This window comes from Strigops habroptila, chromosome 6 (assembly GCF_004027225.2).
Source record: "Strigops habroptila isolate Jane chromosome 6, bStrHab1.2.pri, whole genome shotgun sequence".
Classification (NCBI taxonomy): Eukaryota; Metazoa; Chordata; class Aves; order Psittaciformes; family Psittacidae; genus Strigops; species Strigops habroptila.
This window is the reverse complement of record NC_044282.2, coordinates 50,998,238-51,021,770: the sequence shown is the minus strand read 5'-3', so window position 1 is coordinate 51,021,770 and position 23,533 is coordinate 50,998,238. Positions and strand designations below refer to the sequence as shown.

Genomic DNA, 23,533 nt, shown 5'->3' with positions numbered 1-23,533 from the left:
ACAGTTTTGCACAGATAGCTACTGTTGGCTTGGATAATACACAAGTAGCCAGTTAAACAATTATTTCCTTGTCTCTAACGTCATTGTCCAAAGCTGAGAATCTGAAAACTGTCACTTGCCTGCCATTCCCCCTACAGGCTGTTCAACTTCAGTGTTAGGGAAGTATGTGATGCTAAAGCTATGTAGATGTTCTACAGTTCGTTTCATCGATATATAACGGTCCCTTTGTTTTGGCAGGATTTAAGAGTTGGACTTTTCTAGCTCCTAAATACTATCTGTATCAAGAATCAAAATATTCTTCTAGCTAAGTCCCTGATGCATTCAGTGCAGACAATCTGAGTGTATACACATAACATGCACTAATGGAGTCAGAATATTTCCAGATGATGGGTGACAGCTGCCTCATCTTTTGTAAAAGCATCCAGCTAAAGACATGCCCGTTACACAGCAGTCTGAAGGCATGCCCCAGAAAAATAAGTAAAAGAGGACATTAAGCTGCTAGCTGAGAATCTGAGGTTCAGTTCTCTCTCCTGGTTCCAGTTTTCCATGTGACTGTTCTTCCCGTTTGAAAGTGGAGCAATGCTATTTACTTCTTTTAAAAGGTACTTTGAGACTTGAGGATAAAAAATGCAAGCCAGCAGCTTAGTGTTCTAGTAAGCTGGGTGCAAGGATAGCTATATTAAATATGTGCTTCAGTAACAGACACCAAGGCTTTTAATAGACTAAGTATGTCACTCAAATTATTTTCTAACTAGAAAATTTGGAATTTTCAGACCAAAGAACAAGGACATCTGGATACAGCCTGGGTACAGGCAAGAAGTTAGAGCATGTCAGTGATGCTGCTCTGGGATGCTTGCTCAGAGGGAGTGACAGGGCAGAGGGTCAAGTCGGCAGCAGGCCCTACGTGCTCACAGCTCTACCAAACCGCTCGGCTTCCCAGCGCTTCACAGCTTGCCTTATTCATGAGAATCACACCGCTCGGTGCACCCAGGCCCTTCCTTCGAGGCATCCGCCCCAGGCAAAACGCAGCTGCGAGCTCTCTGGTTCATGGTACAGTGCTGCATTGGCTTTGTGGTCAGCATCATGGCTTCTCACATATAAAGAGCTCGCCAGGCAAAATCCTGGTATGAACAAATATCCAGATATTTTTATGCTGTGCTTCCAATATTGTTACTTGTAGGCTTGTTCTTTCTTTCTTCCTGTAAATGACTTGTCTTTTGGGGAAGGGGGAGAGCAAGCGCTGCATCGCCACTCTTGCAACTTTTAACCTTATTTAACCCTCAAAACAGCAAGAGGAAGTACGAAGTATTTTCACGAGCTGTGAACGGGCTCAGATCTGGTTTTGACGTCTTGAGGAAGTGCTGCCTTGTGCAAAGCCAGAAATGCAAAAAATGTATGTGCACTCCCGCCTGATCTCAAGCACTGTCATACACGCAGTCCCGTTCTCCCCTTACCCAAAAATAAGAGCCCACCAGCTCGGAGGGGAGGGGATGGGATCTCTGCGGAGCTGGGCGGATTTGGGTCAGTGCCGGTAGCCCTGGGCGGGGGTGCAGCACAGGCAACAGCCGCTCGTTTCCCTGCCCTTATCTCTAAGCAGAGGCCCCAGCTCCCCTCTCCCCCCGGCCTGTGCGGAGCCGACAGCCCCTCCTCCCCCACCACCCCTTCTCCCGTTGCCCTCGTTCAGAGCCGCGCCGCCCGCTCCCCGTCAGCCGCCACCGCGGGGACCCCTCCTCCCGCTCCAGCCCCCGCAGGGCGCCTCGTCCCCACCTCAGCCCGCGGCGGCAGGAGGCGGGTCCGAGGCAGCCGCGCCCGCCCGGGGCCGGGAGCCGCACGCAGCCACCGCGGGGCGGGCCTGGGAGCGTCGCGCTGGGCCGGGCCGGGCAGGGCCGCGCCGCGCTGCCGGCTGTCTCTGAGGTGCGGGGGATGGACGAGGGTCCTTGCAGCAGCGAGTGGCGACGGGCGGCTCAGGTAAGCGAGGAGGGCAGGGGAAAGGGAGGCACGGCAGAGCCGGGTGCCGCTGCCCGTCCAGGGGCTACGCGGTGGGGGGCGGCCTGAGCCGCCTCTGCCGCTCGTTCCCGCAGCGCCTCCCGCATCAGCCCCGCCGGCAGCGGGGCGGGGACGGCGTTCTGCGGGCCCTGCGCTTTCTCCGTCCGGAAGGCTCCCGTCGCCCCCTGTCCTCTCCGTCGCTTTTGTGCCCACTCCTTGCTCCAGGGTCACCGCGCCCCCGCCGGTGCCGCAGGCGGCGGGGCTGCTCCTGCCCCCCTCAGGGCAGCCTGGCGGCGGGGGGGATGTTCGGGGGACGCAGCCAACTGTTGCCCGGGCAAGCGCCGGCCCCAGACTGCTGCCGGCTCGTGTAGCATCGGGGCGGCGGGCGGTGGGCGGGCTCGCTTTGCCTCGGCTGCCGGCTGCGTTTGGGAAAGGCATCGGTTGCGGGGCGAGCCCCCGTGGAGGTTCCCCGGTTGGCCTTGCCCCAGCCGGGGCCCGCAGTCCATCCCCAGGGGTGGATGTCGCTGGGTTTTCGTTGCCGTCCGGTGAGTGCCGGAGCCGCCGCGGCTGCAGGGGAGCGCAGCGCCAGTGCGGTGACCTGTCCCTGCCTGCTCCCGGCCCAGGGGAGCCCGGCTGAACTCCGGCGCTGGCCGGGGATAGCAGCCAAGCCACACGTCTTAGTACCTTATTGGAGTAAGTATGCCTGGGATGTATGCGAGGAGAAAGCAGGGGGATTAAGCTCACAACTTTGATTATGCCGAAAACTTTCTATTCCAGCTGCTGGTGGTTGCTGGATGCAGGGCGTTGTAAATGCGGTGTTTCCAGAGGGATGTACCTAGGCATGAGCTAAGAAACGAGATCTGTTATACTGCATTCATCTCATTTGAATCACTGTCCATATAGAGATGTGTTACAGTGAACAGATACCATGCTTGCATCTATTCTTCCTATTTTTCTTCCCCCTAATTTAATTTCAAAACTGTTTAGCTTTAATTTTGTTTATCTGGGTTTTGTTATGCTAAGGTCTTCGTAATACATGACGCCACTGTCGAGTGCTCCATAATTCACTGGCAGCACAGCAAAGCTCTAACTTCACATGCTTTCGAGTGGCATTGCTAATAACTTGCCACGGGTGGTGATGTGAGTTGGTTTCCAGCCTGTTCCCAGTAGTCTTCGATTGCTGTACAGCCCATCTTTTTGCTCTGTTTTTGCTTACCAGCTCCTAAAGGCAGTTTACATACGCATGGGAAAAGAGTAAGTTAAGGGGGACAGAGATGATTTTGCATTGGTGCTTCTGTTCTTGCCATTTGCAAGGTCAGGAAAAAATGCAAACGACTTTGTGAACTCTTAGGTGGGGAGATCTGGAATGAAATGCTGTTGTGACATGAGGTTGCTTTGTGGGCAAAGAATTTCACATGCTCAGCACTGCTCTACAAAAATACCCCAACTCATATTACACAGGGAAGAACCAATCTGGTACTTCCCTTTTCTCTGTTATGCTAACTTTCATAATGTTATAATACGTAAAGAAGACTTATACATCAGCAACATACTTCTTTATTTTTTTAAGGAAAAAGCTTTGTAAGTTACTGTTTGATTCTCCTTTCTTCTCTCCTGTAATACCCCTATGCCTCCCTCCCCCACCCCCCTGGCCTGAATTAAAAACTAACGATAAAGCCCTACTACTCATGAATTTAGCATTCCTAGGGTAGGTTTTAAAAAGAAGTTCTAATGAAATTACAAATTATGGGAATAGCCTGAAGGGTTGATTTAAATTCATAAAAAGCATAAAGTAGCAACTAAGAATAAAATTCTTGAAGTTCAGTTTCAACCACTGTAGTATAGTCTATCTGGTCTTTAAGGTTTCGCTTAAGTGTAAACTATGGCAAGTATAAGTGAGGCTCTCTGGGTTATATATACAGTTTCTTAATGACTGCCCAATATTTTACTGTATCCTGCTCTGTACTTTTTCACTACCCTCCTGTGCTGTGTTTGCAGTGATGCAAAATACCCTTTTAATTAATGTTTTTAGAGAAACTGTAAAAGAGTTTTGTGGAATCACTGGCATTCTTTAGCACTAGGTGCATAATGCATGCAGTGGCATGATCATTCAGTTCACATTTTATTGAAAATTAAAACAGAAAAATATTATTCTATATCCAAAGCCTGTATGCAATCCAGACATCATTAGGTCTCCTATTAAATCCCTGGAGACAAACTGAGTATGTCGATGTGACCTATAACATCAGCGGACAGGGGAATATGCATACTAATAATACATGTTGATTTGAAGGAGCCAGAACCTCTTGGTGTTTCCTCCGTACTGAATTCAGTATGTATTTGGATCTGTTTCAGTATTATCAATCATTCTTTTTGCAGTGCTTTCTACTCATGTTATCTAGGAATGCAAAACAGTTACATTAAATCAGAGAAAGCAGTTTGAGAGGCATGAATTAAAATCTTTAATATATGGGGCAGCTTGAGAGTTGCAAAAACGCAGTCATAAATTTGAATTTTGTAGTTTAAATTAAAATTGTAATAGAAGCTGCTATGCACTCGTGTGAATGATGATGAGAGCAATGTGAATGATGTGAGATGTGCAGGTCCTAATTCTTGTGAAGTAGTGAATTTACCATTCCTCTACTTTCACAGAATTCCAATTCACACTTCCAGTTCAAATGAAAAATGTGTCTTATTTCCTGTCTTTATATATTGCTTGCTACTCGTTCTTGGTTTAAACTGGTAGTAGTAGTTACTTCTACAAGAAAAAATAGAGTAATAGATCTAGGACAAATACCTTTTAGGACAGATATGACCCAGTGCAGCACTGACACACAGATTTTTATTTAGTATTGTGGATTTTAAATGTTAAGAAATGATTTCATGGTTGGTATCTTCATGTTGACATGAATATGAGTCAGTCTCACCTTAATTCCAGAATGGTTACTTTTGCATGCTAATGGCTGAAATATCCTTTTCTAATTTATGAACTTGTCATCAGACTGCAAAACCAGTGATCTGTGGGACTTCTTCGTGTATTTTATCCTTTTTTTCCTGTCTGTGATAGTAATTCTGTAGGGCTGTTCATAGTGGCAATGGACAGGTTGACTTTTAACCTCATGCTTTGGATGACGGGCAGTGCAAAAGGTGAAGCTAAAGTGTAAGTTGAAGGCTTATTTTTGAGTAAATCTGTGTAAAGAAGTTGTGAAGCTTGTAAAATGTGAAAAGGTCATTTTGAAGGCTCCAGTAGCAGTGCAACTCTTGGTGTCGTGCGCCTGTCACAACTGCGGTCTGATTCGGTTAAAGTCTTAAGTTAATGAACATGTTTCATGAACCTATGTCCCTCAGACCACTTGAAGAGCATTGGTACAACATGGGAGTTGTCACTTAGAGTATACATGGGGCATACTGGGAACTTGATTTTGGTCCCCTGTGGTGAGCTCTGGGTTGCTGAGTCATCTCTGGGCATTGGAGTTTGCACAATATAGTAACACTGTGGAGGTGGTTTGGTGTTTTTAAGGGGATGTGTAGACTTCCTTACATTTTAGATAAGTGCCATTCTGTACTTTCCTATATCTCTCTGAGACACATAGGTTTAACTTAAATTTTAAGTAGTTGTTAGAAGCTTTTTTATATATAATTTATGGGATTTGGCAGGGGGAGGAATCCTCCCTGTTGTACCACAGCCTGAATTCATAAATTATTTGTGTGGCCTATTTTACAATTAGATGCCCCAAAGCTAAGGTTGATGTTCTTAAAACTCATGTCTGAAAGCACGCTGTTGTCTGTATTCTTTACTGTGAAGAAAATCAGATACACAGAGCTTCATTTCTGCATTTATCCAGAGCTGTTACCATTTGTGACTTCTGCAGAGTGGCATCACTCTCCTGTCTAACTGCCTTTGGCATCATGAGATGGGAGTGTTCCCTTGAGATTTGAAAAGCTTGTTTTGCTAAGAAAATTAAGTAAGTGCAAGATATTTACTCAAACTCGAGGCAGAAGCATTTGCAGTGACTCTTCTCGTTATAGTCGATGGTGCATTAGTTACATCCTTTACTCATGAAGTTCTCTGTTCCCTTTTCAGCTTGAAGTAACTTGAGTTCACAGCTTCCCAGGAGACTGCAACAAGCAGCATGGCATAAACTGTCCTTTAATTCATCTGCAACTGTGCTACTCTGAAAAAAAATAATTAATTAGGCCAGAAGGAAAGTGACTTCTGCCCTGTGATTAAGGCATTCGGGTGAGGGAAATCTGGTTTCTATGGGTGTTCCGTTCTTTCATCCAGTAAATATTTTTCCCATTTCATAGCTCAGCAGGAATAGTCCAGGACAGGCTATAGTCTGTGGGTTAGGGCACTGCCCTGACAGAGATGTGGTTGTGAGCCAGCCTCCCAACCTGGAAAGAGCCTACCACCCACTTGTACTTCCTCTGTGGTTGCTTTCCTGGTGCTTTTAAATTCCTTGATGGTGCCTGGAGGCATGCTCCTGCCTTGCCATCCAAAACTTCAAAATTGCATGACTCCTTTCCTCATCAGCTTGTGAAAGGGATGACTTTGTATCTTGCTCCTGGGGAGGTCTGAGGGTTTTACAACCCTTTTGAATAACATAGGTACTCTTGAACTTCCAGGATAGGTGATGTTTAAGCTACAGCTTTCACAACTTTGTTTCCTATTAGCTTAGATGGCTTCCTGTTTACCATCCCAGTTGTCTTAATTGCCATTATATGTGCAAATTTATTGTAGCCATGCTCAAAATTCTCCTGTGAGTCCATTTTAACTTCTAGCCTCGTGTGGACTAATAAATCTAAGAAAAGTGTAGCTCTTTTAGAGGATGAAGGTCAGAATTTGGCAAGACTGAAGTTCCCTTCTGGAGAAAGTTTTTATTTTGGGGTTAGAACACAGTTTGAGCCTGGTTTGATTCAGTTGTCCATCATAAGCATCTCGTCCTTGCTGATACTTTGACAACTGAACTGAGCCCAGTACTGTCCTAAGACTATTGTTGTCAAGACTGAATGTGGTTAGACTGAGAAGCGGGAGGAAGGGGTTGTTCTCTTGTTTTTCAAAGACGTTTCAAAGAAAGCCTGCTTTCTGGTTTTGCTTCTTTCTTGTGAGTGTATTTGGTACGTAGCCTGATCATTATAATTTTCATTTTGCAGCAGCCCCAGATTAAGTCTGGAAGGTTAGCTTGAGTTAATGGCTTTCTGGGAAGATGGGGAGAAAGTTCGTCTTCTGGTTTCTCTCATGCATATTAATAGTGGTGTGGAGCTATGGGGCAAAAAATAATTACTCTTGGTTGTTAGCTGGTACAGAAGTGCTGAGTGGTGATGCCACTTACGGAGCTGAATTGGTTTTGGAGCAGGAGGAAAATTCTCCATGGTAACTGATCCATATGATCCTATCTCCAGTAAATTGATTCCAGAATTGTGTTTAAATAGCCTTCATGAGAGACGTGCAGTGGTATTTATTTGGTACAGATGATTTGCTGGTCCTAATTTTTTCAGAGGGAGCTCATTTAATGCTGTGGAAATTGGGTGTAAGAGGCAATGGTGAGGGGAAAAATTTCTAATAATATTCCTCAATATTATTGAGGAGTTGCTGCAAATAAGAGTTGCTCAAACCTGTTCAGATTTTAGAAGGCTAGGTTCTTAAATTTGTTATGTTTTATTTTATTTCCAGGAAGGGTCTAATTTTGTCTCAGTTACACTTTCTCCCACCCACATATATACTGTCTGACTCCTTGTACTGTAGTGCTTTGTAATTGCACAGTGTTTTGCATCAAGGATCATTTGTAGACTTTTGGTGACTCCTTCAGATAAAAGATTTCATGACAGACGTTTACATCTTTAGAAGCTTCTGGAAGTAAGTCTGTAATCATCTGCGTAATAACTGATGGTCGCAAAGGAAATGGGAGCTGATATTCTGTAACCATTTTTCCTATGTTTTTATTATTAAAGCATAAATGCCCTGTAGGACCGGAACACTTCCCTCACCCTCTCACACGGCTGTGCTGCAGCAGAGCTCTGCAATACCAATTACTGTAGGGACAGTTTGCTGTTCCAAATGAGATCACAATGGGGATGCTGGAAAACGAGTCTCTCTCAAAATGTGTTTCATGCTCTGAATACTTGAGAGATTTTGTTAAGAGTGCAATACTTAAGTCTACAGGCTTTATGCTTTTAATTAAAGAAGGTGTTATAAAATCCACTTACTATTTTGTATCAACATCTCTTGTATTCAAGAGGAAAATACAAAGAAAGTATTTCATGATCTTGCAGTATTCTGGGAATATATTGCCTATAGAACTAATTCATATCTCTGCAACTAGATCATCTTACTACTTTTATTTTTTTCCCAAAGGACAAGAAGAGAGCACATATATTAGAGGCCTTAGAAGCATAGATAATCTGCTTGTCCATTTTTATGCTGTGAGACAAAAAATGATTTGAGTCTGACTACTTACGCCTTTGTTTTACTGAGGTTTTGATTCATTATGGCACAGACAGTATCATGTTGTCCTTTACTGAACTAAAAGTAAATCCACCAAAAAAAAATCCCCTTTTGTTCTGCTGCTGAGGAACACTGTGGGCTGCCAAATCCTGGCAGTCTGAGTCACCACAATCGTAATAAAGTGTTTGTACTTTGCGGTTGCTGTTACTCAGTGTCTTCTAATTAATTCATAAGGCAAAGGGACACCTACAGGTTAAGATACTACTTTTTAAAGAAATATTCCATGTTTATACTGAAATAAAATTTGTCAAAAGAGAATTAAATACATGCTGTTAAAATGCCAAAGCTTCCAAGGAACAAATGGTAATTTTTAACAATAAGAAATATTTATAGATATTTAACAAATTTTATTTTCTGTGTAAGAGCAATATTAGACTTCAAAAAATGATGGCATTATTTTAAAATCCTTACTGAACTCTGCTGTTTTGGCTATCTGATCTGACCTGATAATAATCTGATAACCAGGGAAACTGTTTCCTTCCTTAAAACAAAAAATAATGTTTTAAGGACAGAGACTCTGACCCTGGAAATGCTTATCTGTATTTTAACTTTGATGCGTGGGCTGTGACCCAGCAGCATAACTCATGTAACTTGTCAGTTGTTTGCAGGATCCCTCCCAAACAAAGCAGTCAACTACTAAGTTGCAGCATTCAAGTAAAACTCAGAGTGACTGCACATAAACAGCTGAGGGAAAGCAAGGTGATTCTGAATTAATGATGAGTACGTGTAAGGGTGACAGATATGTTCCCTGGCTCCTCAGAATATGCACGGAGGGGTCCTGTGGCTGGCTGTGTGCACACTGTGGGCTCTGGCTGATGCACCCTGTTGCTGTGCTTGGACGGGAGATGGGAGTTCTTAAAAATTCTTCATCCCATCACCTTTGCATGGAAAGGAGATAGGTTTCCTTGTAATTTCTCAGTTCTTTAGCTATTATTGGGTACGAGTCTTCATGATTTAGGCTTTTAACTCTAGTATCGGTTATTGAGGCAGAAACAATGATTTCTTTCTTTCTGTTGATAACAGAACAAGAAGGCTTTTATTCCTTTTTTGCCTGATATATAGAGAATTCTGTATGTCATTTACCTTTCCCTAGCGTTGAGGTACTGAAATGTCCACAGTTCTCTCAAAAAAAGCCAAATTTCTTAAATCAGATGACTGATAACTTACCCTCACTCCATTTTGTAGAGCTGCTAGAGAAAAGGAAGGTGGACTGAGCTGGGTGCGGGTAGTGGGCACTGGGGCGGTGGGGGACATGTATGGAAATTCATGCGGCATAAAGTACTGTAATTTTAATTGCTGCTCTGCGTCATGCTGTCCCTACAGCTGTTTCCCAAAGAGCCTCGCATGCTATTCACGGGACATTCAAACAAAGGGCGATGGGAGATAAGCACATGCAAATACATTACATGCCCTGCATCCTTTAGTTTTTAATACATTCTGTAGTGACGAGTTCAGCGTGAAACACTTGGTGACATGTAATTATGTGTGCATTAAGTAAATGGCAGTTGATTCATGGTATCCCTCTCGCAGGGTTTATATTCTTACTGCGCTGAGGAGGGGTGAGCGCGGCGCGGCGCGCCACAGCCCGGCGCCTCTGCATGCGTGTGGCAGCGCAGCCCCGCTCGCTCGCTCCGTGCTGACTTCCTTTCTCCTTTTTTTTTGCCCATAAAAGGAGAAAAGTGCTGCCATATGACTCGCTTTAGGGAGGATCACGAGACGAGTGAGAGGGGGAGGTTATTCAGGTAGCTTTGTTTTTGTACGCGGTACAAGGCATTCTGTGGTGCGTGTTTGGTGTGCTCCTGCTGGCAGAGAGTGTGGTAGTGTTTCCTTCAGCTGACACTGGAGTAAAACGTTTCATTTTCTGGTAGCTGTTTTCTGTATGTAGATTGATGTAGAGAGATTGTGAAGGGAAGGTGGATGCAAGTGAGTTTAGAAGATAAAAATCACAGTTCTTGGGGATTAGGCTGTCCTCCCTCCAAACCTGCAGACACTTTACTCCTGGTGGTTAAAGAATGGCTGCATGTGGTATTGTCCCATCTTGTGCCAGTGACTGTAGGTAGGCATGCCTAAGCTTATTGCTTAATTCTGCACTATTAAAAAGTTTCATCTCCAGTTTTCCAGAAAACAGACTGTTTAGGTGATGTTCTAAAGACTTGCCCAGAAATCACATCTGGACATCTCGGTGCCTTTCCGTGACCAGAGAAGTCTCTGAGACCGTTTGATCTGCAGTCTTACAGTGACTTTCAGTGTACGGTAAAGCACAAGTTGCATGACTTCCTTGACATATTCTGGCAAAAAAACATAGCCCTCCCTCTGATGATAGTCATGCTTTCTCTGTAGAGTGAAGGCAATTAACAGGTGTAAGTAAATTCCACCCAGCTTCTGCTGTGGGTTAATAGGTGGTATTCCATGGGCTCCTGATTCAGCATAGGAGTGTGCAGCCAGCCCCAGGGTGGTCTCAAACTGTCAGCTTCAACCATATTGCTTGCTGATGTCCTGCATATGCGTTTCAAAGCCATCTCTGAGTCAACGATTCACAGTATTGATTAGCTTGCATTTAGTCAGCCTTGTATGTTCCCTTTACTTACTGATGCTGTGAAACCGTTTGTCATGCGGTCATGTAGATTAGCTATGTCTCTTCTTGCTCAGTCCAACACAAGATGTTTTGGAAATCACAGCAGAATGCATCTACCTGTGGCATCCAGACTTTTTTTTTCTGCGTCAACTGTGAAGAGTGGAGATCTTTGACCCAAACATTTACTTTGTTATGAAACGAAGCATTTTGTGAAGGAGTCCAAATGGAGGTGGAAAAAAAAGGCAGATCTTGGTAATGTGCAGTCATTTCCTGGCATCATTGTTTTCTAGTGTCACCGTAGGTATCCTGGGAACAGAGCAAAAGAACCTTATTAATTCTGAATATAAAGTTACTTTTTCTTTCAAGCTAGTTTATGAATTTTTTTCCACATCAGAACTAGGATGTAGGCCAAGATCTGTGAGAAACAGATGTCTGTCTCATGCCAGCAGTGTTATCATTGCTGGGGTTTAATAAATTTGTTATTTCTCTTTTAAAGTGAATTTCTTCCTTTCCCACTACCCTGGCGTGGGTAAAATGTGGAGAAGCAGAGTCTCAGCTGCTGTGCATTGGGATGCTGTCAGTAGAACGATGCCCCTTTGTACCAACTGACAGTCAGGACCAATGTTCTACTGGAAGCAGTGCAGGCTCGCTGAAATTAAGAAGTCAGATGCTCATCTTCAGTCTGCCTGAACGCATTAAAAAAGCCCCAAAATGTGAAGAGTGCAATTTTTCATGTGCTGCATATTATACATACACATATGTATGTGGAAACACAAATACTCAACTGTTACTCGTTTATTTGGTTCTCTTCTCTTGGTCTGAAAGCAACAGCCACCTAGGTGAGGATGTGATACAAAATCTGGAAGCTATAATGCGTGGAAAAGGTGACCTGTTAATTCTGAAATGCATTCGCTACTTACAGAATTAACTTCTAAAAATGATGTTCTCCAAAAGCAGCTTGGTATTTATAATCATTATGCATGTTCATAGTAGGAAATGAATAAGGAATAGATATGGTATGCAACTGTACTGTTACATTTTTAGTACTGTTCGTGACACAGTTTTGTCCTGTGCCAGCTAATGCTCTCCCAGATAATGCCCAAGCATAGTTCTGGGGTTAGGAGAGATGATGGACCATTTCCAAAAAGCTGTTCAATCTGGCCAGGCTTTTTTGGAGGGATTTTAGATGTCCAGCCACGAGCTGTACCATGCTCGCTGGTTCCAAGCCCAGAGTATGGCTGTGTGCCCTGGTCTGTTTTATTTTCTGACATTCATGTGGCCTCAGACCCTGCTTTCCAGGAAGCTGGGTTTCAGCAGCTTCTTTGGGAAAGCAGTGGCAGGATTGTCTTTGTGTGCTTAGAAGGGTAGGAGAAAAAAATTCTATCAGTTAAACCTGAAAGGAGAAACTGTGTCTGGAAAGCTGGAAAAATAAACCAGAGCAACTTAAAATGATAGAATAATTGAGTTTTATATTGTTTTTATAAGGAAAGCCCCATGGAATACACAGGTGTAGTTAGCCATTGTGAAAGTACTAGTTTTAAAAAAAATATGTTTATGAAGAATTATGGGCTGGCATTTTGAATCAAAATGAATAAATTAAATGTAAGCAGATGGCATCTACAGTGTCCTCAACCAGAGGATATATATCCTGGAGGTAGTGTAAAACTTATCCTTGTCCTAAGCTTTGGCTTCTGTTAACTAAAGGAGCAGTAGCAACCTGCTGGTGCAAACCTGAGTTGGCATTATATTTAGGTTTTCTTTAGGGAATCCTTGGCTCAAGCAGATGTTTTGCCCTCTTCTAATTGTCTGATTGCTTCCTGTGAAGGAGGTGCAAGTCTGACTTTAGTCAAAACTATAGGGCATGGGGGGTAGTTGTGTGGAGTTTTTCTTTTGTTGCCCCCCCCCCTTTTTTTTTTTGAGCAGTGTTAAAGTTATTGGCATTCCAATGACTTAGCAGAGTCTGGTCCAACAGACAAATTATGGGTTGACTCTAGGCCATGGAGTGCTTCCATTTGTCTCTTCACCTCTCTTCTGTAGGAGATGAGAATGGCGTAGGTTGCCTGGTGAACTGGCCACATACCCCTCCACCTGAAACTGGTCTAGCGATCAGGAATTGAGCTCCTGGTCCCTGTGCGGACAGTGACAGGCCAAGTGTCATTCCTGGGCTGCGAATTCCTGTTGTGGTTTGTGGTTTGAGGGTTGCATGGGGAGAGAATTGAAGTTCCGGTTAGGATGCTTTAAGGATGAACTGCCCTGAATTACCTGTGTTGCCATCGACATCTCTTGCATCTTTCTGTATAATATTTAAATAGTACCAGCTTGGTAATAAAGGCTTTAGTGAGTCTGTGCTTTTTCAGAACATACATTGATGTGTTCTGCTGCTGCTCGTTTTTTATTTTTGATATCTAAATCAAAATACAGATTTGTTACTTCATTTTGGAATATGTACTTTTTGGGTGAAGAACTCCTAAAACCTGAAATAATATTGTGGTTGCCTAGTTAGGATTCAGAGTCTGGCCTCTGACACACACTTCATCATACTTAACTCTTCTGTTTTGCCTTTGAACTATAATATTATGTAGTCCATTCTGTAATGTGACTTCACTTAACTCTTGATTTGCAAGTAGAATTAATTTAGCATCTTTGCTATTTATGCTTTGTTGAACACTGATCATATAGCCTTAATTATTTCTTATACAGCAGGAAACTTTCAAAGTAGCAGCTGTGTTTTGCCTTAAGTCAAATTGGTTGTGGACTATGACTGCTCAAATCCCTGGGTGGATAATAAGCTTTACTCCCAGCAGGTCCCCCGGACTACTATGCTGAGGGTATCCAACTGACTTCTGTGTTTCATTGTATAAATGCATTTTAACTAGGGATAAATTGACTTTACTGGATGCTACCAAAACAGTGAAAGAGAATTTTCTCTTCTGCATTAGTATGTGATGGTTGGCCTCCTTGTTGACATCTTTTCCTTAGAGCAGCATTAAGCTTTTTGCTAAGGTTTCCAGAGTGTCTCTTTATTTCTGTCTGTTTTTTATCATGCTGATGTTTAAGAAATTATCACTTCTTACCAACTTGTAAATTCTCCTGAGGAGGAGAGTGGTTACTGATAAACATGTTTCTTCACCCCATGTTTAGCTCAGAATGTTGTAAGGAGTATCATTATTTAGGTATCTTATAGTAAAGTGTTGTCCGTCTTCCTTCCCCCTGGCTATATCAATCTTGGACTGTTTATCTCGACCTCTAAGGGAATAGTCTTATTTTTAAAGGCCTAAAACTGGTAATTTGAAGCTTTTTCAGTCAGAGTGGTTTACCCTCTTTCTCTCCCATGACACTTGCTTTCCCACTTTACAGCATTTCTGTCAGGCTAAATGTTTTACCTCAGTGAACTTATTTTGCAGCCTGTTCCACACAGTTATTGCTTGAAGCAATAACTTCACGAGCACAAGAAGGAAGCACAAGTAGTGCTTCCTGGAAGCTGTCCATAGTTGTCTTTTTTTTAATGCCATGTCACACTATTCTTCATAGTAAATCTATGAATTGGACTGACATTGTTTTCAATTCTCCTCCCCATTCCACTGGGAGGGGAGTGAGTGAATGGCTGTATGGTACTTAGTTGCTGGCTGGGCTTAAACCATGACAACATCCCATTTAAGATTGATTTAGTTTGATTTTGTTTTAGACTGAAAGAAATTTGGATATCTGGGGTAAACTTTAAAAAAAGGTTAAAAAGCAGACTTCCAGAATGTAATGTTTATTTTGTTAAAAATCTAATTCTGTGCTAGCTCATACTTAAGTTGTGCTTAGGACAGCTATTCTGTATAAGTTGCAAAGTTTTTGTAATTTCATGGTTCAGCTGAACAGGAGATACTCCTTGATAGTTGCTGGTTTTTTGTTTCCAAAATTTAGTTTTTCTATATAAAAATGTGTTTTGACTTCTGAAATAACTGTGCTGTAGTCTGCTTCTCAGTCTGTAAGCTTTTTGTGAATATATTTTGCACCTGTTTCATGTGAGAGAGCTTATTGCTGCCAGCACTCTCAATTTTCTCCAAATAAGCCAAGTTATATAACAGAACAAACTGGTCTAACATTAAAATACGGAAATTATGAATGTAGCTCAAGAAAATTCTCATTTACCTTTCCTTTCGTTTATGTTGGTTCTCAAGATTTTTAATTAGCTCACTAGGTTTAGCTCTGATGAATATACAGTTTTTTATGTTATTTCATTTCTTATAGCGATCTTTTATTCCATAGAGTTTTAGCCTAGATATTTTTTTCTGTCCCACTTGATCAGTTTAAAGGTTTCTGGCAATTTTTTTACCTTAATTAAACTTTTAAGTCTTGTCCTATAATTAATTAATTCTCCTGAAAAACATTTCTGTTCAAATACTTCTGTAGATGAATTCGAAGGAAACCAAGTAGTTGTCCACTCTCAAATTATGAGCTTTGTTGCATATTTCCATTTAATACTTACAGAAAGAAGCAGATATTTAGTACCTTTTTTCCCTTACTGAGGTATTCTTACTTCTGTTTTCTTTCTTGTGGTAATGGGTCATGAATTCAATTAGACTGAGTTGCCTGTGGCTTCTGGAGTGGATCAAATAAATGGATCAGGTCATGGCTCAAATAAATGCAGTTCCGCAGGTATCTACTTTGGTATGAGATATTTAATTGATTTAATGTATTTAAGGTATTTAGCTAACAAATAGTTTCCTCCTCTTTCTCAAACTGACATAGGATCTTTTTTCATGTCATGACATTCCAAAGCCAGTTGGTGTTATGTCAGCATAGTCTGTGCTAGACTTGCCCTTTCAAAGCTAAATTCCACCTTTTTTATTTATGACGGTCATCTAAATTTCACAGCCCTCTTTCTTTGCCTGCAGTGTTTCTGTTCTTTTGGTCTCTTCTTCCCACCTGTAATCCTTTCTCAGAATTTTCATCCATTCTCTTCTACCACCTTCACTTTCATTCCTGCTAGTAAATCTGCTTTGGTTTCTGTTTAACATGAATCTTGCTGTGTTGTTGCATAACCACTCTTTCCAGTTCACCTTAATTACATGAAGCTTGGAAAATACCTAAATGCTTAGTAGCTTGGGAGTTAACATGATCTGGTAAGTGGGATACCCTCTTTGAAACTTTCTCAGGGATGCTCATTTAATTAGTGCTGGCATTCCTGAGTCTTAGGCTTGTCATTTTTGTTGTTGGATCAAGAGGGAAAGGGTCATGTTTTTGTATGTCTTCAACTAGTGAATGTAGAAAACAATGGTATCTAGAGCTGGTTTTTGCAAACCGGCAGGGCTGGAGGGTCAGAAGTTGTCTCTTACTACATCACCGCTCTGTAGGAAACGGTGGTTTTCTGGGTTCCATGAGGTGCTTCCAGTCCTTTTCCTGTCCTGAGATGTTCCTGCTTTGCCTGTTCTCTGATGCCGCCCTCCCAGCTTCTTTCCCATTTAAGCTGCGTCACTCTCTGGAGTTAACTAAGTGTTCTAAACATGCTGACAGAAGTTCACTATCCTGATGTGTTGTAACGAGTTTGCTGGCCTATGTATTGTACTGTTGTACTGTGTACTTTTGCTCTGAGTGTAACACGTGGGAGAAGATACCTTGCAGCAGCAGTACTCATTGCTTTAAAAAAAAAAGAAGAAAATTACTATGTTTTGAAGACATTTAGGTAACTTTTCTGATTTTTAGTTAGTAATTGAGTTTCATTAATAATGATTCTTTTAAATCCACAGATTGCAGCCTCTGTCTAAGTATAGGAGAGGATCTGGATCATCTTCAGCAAGGTAAGAGTCAACTCTGGTACTTTTCTGTCTTTCACAGAACAGCTTTCAAGCAGATTTGAATGTCATAAATGATAAATGAATACTCAGACTCCCTTGAACAGCATCCTGTTGTATAGTTTTACTGTTGCGCCTAACTGGTCCTTTCAAAATGCAGTCTGGGCATAATATTCTCCTTTTGAGGTTTTTATTTGTTTGCTTTTCTTATTATAGAACAACAACTGAGAAGTCTTCTTCCCATGTGCTTTTTTTCATTTACTCCACTGTTTGTTTTGAATCATTTCATTGTTATCATTCTGGTCTCTGTAACGATATTGGGACAGAATTGGCCTAGGCAGAGAGCGGGACTTGTTCTCATCCCTTTTGAAGTCCTAATTGTGATTTTTTTAATTTTTTTTTTTTAGGCCTTCTACACCTTTTTTTCTTTTTTCCTTTTCCAAATCTTGACCAGATTCCCATCAAATTCTCTTAAATATAAGTTTTAAGTGCCCGCTGTTGCTACAGAACTGCAGAGAATTTGCAGCCAGCAGCAAAATAAAGCAATGCTGAAAATAGACTTTTTAACTCTAGAGAAAGGGAGTTCCCTGACTTGACCAGCTACTAATTGATACAAAGGTTTGTTTACACAAAGGAGCTATTCCTAATTAGTTCCCTATGTGGGTGCTCTACTTGGGAAATTAATGTTACATTCTGATTTAATTTATTATGCTTTTATAATGAATTGTTACAATTTGCAGCAAGGAACTTATTTTTAGAAGGAAAAAAAAAATTCTGCACCGCATCACCCCTGAGTTTCAGACGATAATTCCTCTTCAGGCAGCTATCAAGCACCCTTGCTATTTTGAAATTAAATGAATAAAAATCCATCATTAGATTAGAGCCAGTTTTTAGTCATATCTATAAATATACCTGCACAAACACAACCACGTTTTCCAAAGCCAAAACCTGATTCAGCTGATTTATGGACCTGGTGGCTTGACCTCTGCTTTATCGTCGTCGTGAGGATTGTGAACCCCAGAGTGTTTGGAACGAGTGTTTGTGGAGTTACATTAGCATTATTGAGGTTATGGTTCAAATAGAAGTTTACTTCTGAGCTTTTCTGTAGTGGATTTCTTTTTCTTAAGCTGATTTCACCTTTGTTCTGGGAACAAATTTGCATCTCTGTAAGTGTTTTTTACTTAGAGTTGAAAAAGTAACATGAGAATAGCTGTCCCTGTAGATCCTTATGAAGGACCCCTGATCCCCTTGTTTTTCTCCATCCACCAACACTTGCAGGAAAAAAATTGTCACTATTTAAATTACATTCGTTATTTCAGTAGTTTCAAGATTGGAAAATTCATTTCTAAACTTAGAACCACTTTAACCAGATTTCTTTCAATGTAAATATTGTTTGAAATAAATACATCTTTTGCAGTAAAATGCTAAATGTTTTGGAATTGTATTCTCATTTTCAATCTTTCATTATTATTTCTTTTAATTCTTAATATAATGCATACCAGTACCAGTGCTGGTAACAGCTCACTATAAAACCCATATTAAATTGAATCTGTTCTACAGAATTACATGGGATAAAATTTAGTTTAAGTACCTGATCATTTCAACCCAGCAGCATTTTTGAATGGTACTGCTGCAAAAATTTTTTGGATGTTACAATTTCACGTTGAAAAGAATAATTTCTGATTTCCATGACTATATCCTTTTTAAGAGAGAAAGTCTCATCTCAAAATAGGAAAAGGGAAAAACACAGTGATTCCAAGTGTAATCTTGAATGTTTTTCATGGCAGACGGACATTGAATCTTAAGCATCATCACCTCTTTGGATTTTTGAATGTGAATTGGAACAGCTGTATTTCTAGGTAAGACATAACCAAGTGGTCGTGTTAAGTACCCCCTTTCTTTTATACATGAACTGTGAGAAAGCTAAAGAGTGCAAAGTGCTGGACCTTTCTACAGAGCATTTATCTCTTTGTTGAATGAGTCCAATGTTATTTGAGATTTTAAATAACAACAGTTCTGTTGTGCTAAATTTTTATACTTCCTGAGAGAAACCATGCCAGCAAGTCTGCTTTGTCTCTCTGTGTATGGGATTTAATTTTATCATTGGGTGTGTAGTTGCTTGATTAGTTCGATGCCATTCAGGGTTGCAGTTCAGTTCTGTCTGTGCCTTCTCTTGCATCAGAGCATTCAGAGTGTGCTGGTTTAGGGATTTTGCTGCTGAAAATCTATGGGATTGCAAAGACTTCCTGAAGGAATAAATTTCTTTCAGTTTAAACCTCTGCATCAGCCACTGTGGACTCAAACAAGTACTGATGTCTACGCAAGAAAATTAGTGACAGTACTTGCAGTAACAGATTGTTTTACTGGCTTTAAACTTCTTGCTTCTCTCTGCTCCAAAAAAAGGTTTGATACATGAGGAAGACTATGAAGGGGTTGTGAACAGCTGCAGACTTCAATATCTGAGAAGGAAGAAGAGGGTGATAGAGAAGTGCTAGAAGGTATTGATCTGTAGGCATAATTACTGAAGATTACCACCTTCTTCTTAGTGAAATACTAGAAGTCATGCCAATTTTGCTGCTTGCGTTTACTGCATAGATTATGGGGAACATAAGGGACATCTCATTGTCACACTTCACATGTGGCCAAGTTGTGGCCAGCACCGTGCTGGGGCTCCGTGGCTACAACATCCAGACACTAGTTCTGGTGGTTCTGACCCAAACTCGCTGCTGTTTGCCAGCCCTTTCTGTACTGCTGGGAAATGTGAAGCAGACATGACTTTTGAGCTGGGGGGTGGTTGCAGCATGGAACACTTTAAATCTGAAAAGGAATAATATCTTACTTTGCTGTTGGAAGTAAGGTTGTGCAAGATGGTAGCTTCCATCCAGTGGTTTCTCATAGAGATGGGAACCATCGAGTATGGAGGGGACTCTTTAAGCTAACCCTACTTTATCATAGAATTATAGAATGGTTAGAGTTTGAAGGGACCTTAATGATCATCTAGTTCCAAATCCCCTGTCACAGGCAGGGACACCTTCCACTAGACCAGGTTGCTCAAAGCCTGGCCTTGAACACTTCCAGGGATGGGGCAGTAACAGTGAGCGCTGTCATTAATTCAGCTGCCATGAGAAGCATCCAACCAGTGATGCCGTGGGCAAATGAACACAAAAACTTAATTTTTTTGCAGGTAAACCCAAGCCTAACATGACAGCAGGCCAACTGGCTTTCTATCAAAGCAGGTTTGCAGTACCCACGTGAACCCAGGTATCTCAGTGGCAGTCTATCAAAATAAAGGTGTTTGCTAATCATGTGGATGTTTGTTCAGGAGAAATAAAACTGCCTGCAGAGGAGTTCAGAAGGTGCAGAGATTGATTAATTTAAGACCATAAAGGATTCTGGTGAATGCAGAACCAGCATAGTTGAAAGACAATGATGTTCCTGTTTCATTTCACTGGATGAGCAAACAAACCCAAGTCCAAGGGAGGAGGTGGATGTGAGGGGTGGAAGGAAAGACTTACTAAGATGAAAACTAAGACTATAGTCTTAGCTTTCAGTTTCTTCAGTATAGGAGATTACTCTGTTTTACCTTGTAAAATAACGAAGTGATACTTGTAAAGACTGTATACTTAAGCAGTGAAGCTGCTTTGTGTATTTTTACACTGTATTTTTTCCTTTAAAAGGCCTTCCAACCTTCTATTTTGTTACAGTCATAAGGAATTTAAAATAGGAATTATGTATATGACATATGTATTACGTTTTATAAAGATAGCATTTCTACTAAAGTTTAAGGCCCATTCTACTTCTTAAATGAAGGATGATCTTTCTGAACTGGAGAGAAGAGGATCTCAAAAATGCATGCTCTGCATGGGCTTATCCATCCTAGTGGGGGTGACTGAGATGAACTGAAGGATGATCGTGGAGACAGGACAAGTAGAGTGAAAAGAATAAAAGATAAAAATGGTAGGAATGGAGACTGTAATATGTCAGAGAAAAAGGAAATTGCGAGAAATGGGTAAGAAATGAGGAAATAGAGATTTATGAATTATGGATTCCTTCAAATTTAGTCCATAGAAAGTTAATATTACTATATTGTAGTTCGCTGCTTTTACTAATTCAGTTGGTAGGAAGTAATTAGCTGGTAGGAACTAACACTGGTAGGAAATTATTTTAGGGTTTTTTTTTTCCTGATAAGTTTTTGAAGTCTGAAGTGTTTGCTGTTAAGAGACCTTTTACAGATATGACAAATTATTTTTTTCAAAATGAAGCTCTTAATTATACCTTTAATGACCTTAAAGATTGACTCTTTCAGAAGACTATGACAAAATGGGGACTGTAAAAGCATCTAAACAGGTTTTGGTTTTTTTCTGAAAGAAAAGGTTCTGAAACACAAATCTTAATATGACAGTGACAGGCCCATGATAATTTCTAAATACTGACGCAGCAGCAGAAGTTCTTTGTGCTCATAGCTTTGAGCTGTTTGAGCTGTGTTGAAAGTCTTACACTGTAAGTTTTTCATTTCTCTTAGTGCAAAGAGAAAGATCAAATCTCGCAGGCTGTGTTTAAAATGACCAATATCCTTTACAACTGTTTTGAAAAGTATGACATGAAATACTGTTTTAATTCTCCAGAATTTGACTTTTCTTATCAGGTTAAATGTATGTGTAGCTGTTTACAGAAATGGTTTTGTGTGTACCTATGCATGTCTGTGGTGTTCTGTTAATGTTGGTTTTTAAATGACCTTAGTGGTCAGGAGAACATGGGGTGGAAAGAGAGTAAACTAAGAGAGTAAACGAGTTTTCATTTTCAATTTCCTGTTTTCTAAGAATACATAGGAAAATTTCTTAATGAAAGAATATGATAGTGAACATAAGTTGAAAGATGAACTATGATAATACTTTTCAGGTCTTTGGATGGCAAGCATGTTTTTTAAATAGTAACTGGCTGACAAGAATTAGGCATTATTTTCTACCAAAGCTAGTGTGAGCTGTTAAGATGAAGTTAGCAATGCAGGGAGAACAACACTGAACATTAAGCCTAATTCAGATAAGTTGGATTCCTAAAGTACATTTGGGAAGTTTCACTAACTGCATAAGGAGCCTGGATTGATGCTTAGGTGCCAGATTTAATATCTAAACCTGAATGTCTGAAGTGAATTTGCACTTCACACACTGTGTCCTTTGGTATCACTGCAGACCATGATATCTAACTACTGTTAACTTCTACTAACTTCTTGGCTACCTTGATGAATTGAGGAGCACTGTGGTGTAGAACTTCAGAATGCATTTCAGACATTTTTTAGAAAATAATTGGAAGTTCACAAGAAGCAAGATGATAATGTTTCGTATCCGTTACTGTGCAGACTTTGAAAAATGTTCTTTTTTTACGGTCACAGAATATCTTATACGGATGTGTTCTGTACTGTCATGAGCAGTACCATGTAATGAAGAGTTTTCAATACCTATTACTAGTTAATTCATTGCTAGGTGTTGTACAGATTTATATTTTAGGGCGAAATGTGCAGAAAGGTACTGTGGTAACTGTAGTTGGTTGCCTTGCATTGTTGGCCAGATGTGTTTTCCAAAGAACTGGGCACACTCAGTCTGGAATTCAGCTTTAGGCCTGATTTTGGTCTGTAGTGGTAGACTGTGACTCAGAGCCTAAAATTAAAATGCTTTTCCTGAATTTCACATCCTCAAAGGAGGATGGTTTCCCGGCAGGTGTTAATGATGAGGTGTTTGCTAATTTACAGCAGCGAAACTCAATGGAGTTCTTGAAATAAATAGTAGAGTTTTTCAGAAGTAGCAAAAGACGCAGATGCTGTTGACTTCTCCTGAAACACAGTTCTAATTTTCCACAAATAGCAAAAAGTAAGGTTTTCTATTATCTTTTCATAGTATAGAACCATAGAATCAACTAGGTTGATTTAAGATCATCAAGTCCAACCTTTAGTCCAGGACTGCCAAGTCCACCACTAAACGATGTCACTATTTTTTTTTTTTTTTTTTTTTTTAAATAAAAAAGCACTTTCAAAGATATTTTTCTGTCAGGAAAAAAAAAATCAAACTTTTTTTTTTTACAAAGTTCACCTTCATTAACACAACTTGCTGACTTCCTTCCTCAGCTGCAGTTCTTCCTACACTCAGAGGTCAGAGAAGATCAACGTCAACAAGCCACACATCTGGCTGTCTCTCTTTCCAACTGGAACAAAGAAGCAATTTTTTTAATAGCTTTTTTGAGTAAATTGTAAACAATTTGGTTTTGGAGTCGCTGACTTGCAGCAAATGTTTGTCGTAGGCGGATGTAGGGAAAAAGGACTATGTCCTAATACAATTCCTTTGTGGCCAGCAAGTGGAAAAAAAATCACTCAAGAAAAAAAAAACAAACCAGGAATGCCTTGATTTTTGCAGCATTCAAGTATGCTGAGAATTTTGAGTGCTTTTTAGGACATTTCACAAGCTTAAAATATATGCTTTGATGAGGCAGAGAGACAGAAGTAGTTGCTTATTTCATTTTTCTCTACTTTTATACGCAGTAATACTGATAATTGTTTTTTTTCCCGCTTTGTTTTCAGTAGTATGAACAAATTGACAGTGATAAATGACCAGAGAAAACAATAGGAATGTTGGGGGGGGTAAACTGCTTTAAAATCAGAGTTCTGATACTTTTTCTTGTATTTATACTGTTCAT

General features: G+C 40.8%; 1 protein-coding gene across 13 annotated transcripts in view; it reads left to right on the top strand.

Annotated features, from left to right (window-relative positions):
• Positions 1–1,572: 1,572 nt before the first annotated feature.
• Positions 1,573–23,533, top strand: part of CYRIA (CYFIP related Rac1 interactor A) — a 62,336-nt gene continuing 40,375 nt past the window's right edge. For 2 of the 13 annotated variants that reach the window (XR_003991855.1, XM_030489573.1), the window contains exons 1-3: positions 1,755–1,968; positions 16,805–16,855; positions 18,637–18,708. The gene's annotated coding sequence lies outside the window, so the exon portion shown is untranslated. Of the gene's footprint in view, positions 1,969–16,804; positions 16,856–18,636; positions 18,709–19,252; positions 19,348–23,533 lie in introns of those variants that run through there. The other 11 variants (XM_030489584.1, XM_030489579.1, XM_030489582.1 and 8 more) reach the window with 11 other exon arrangements.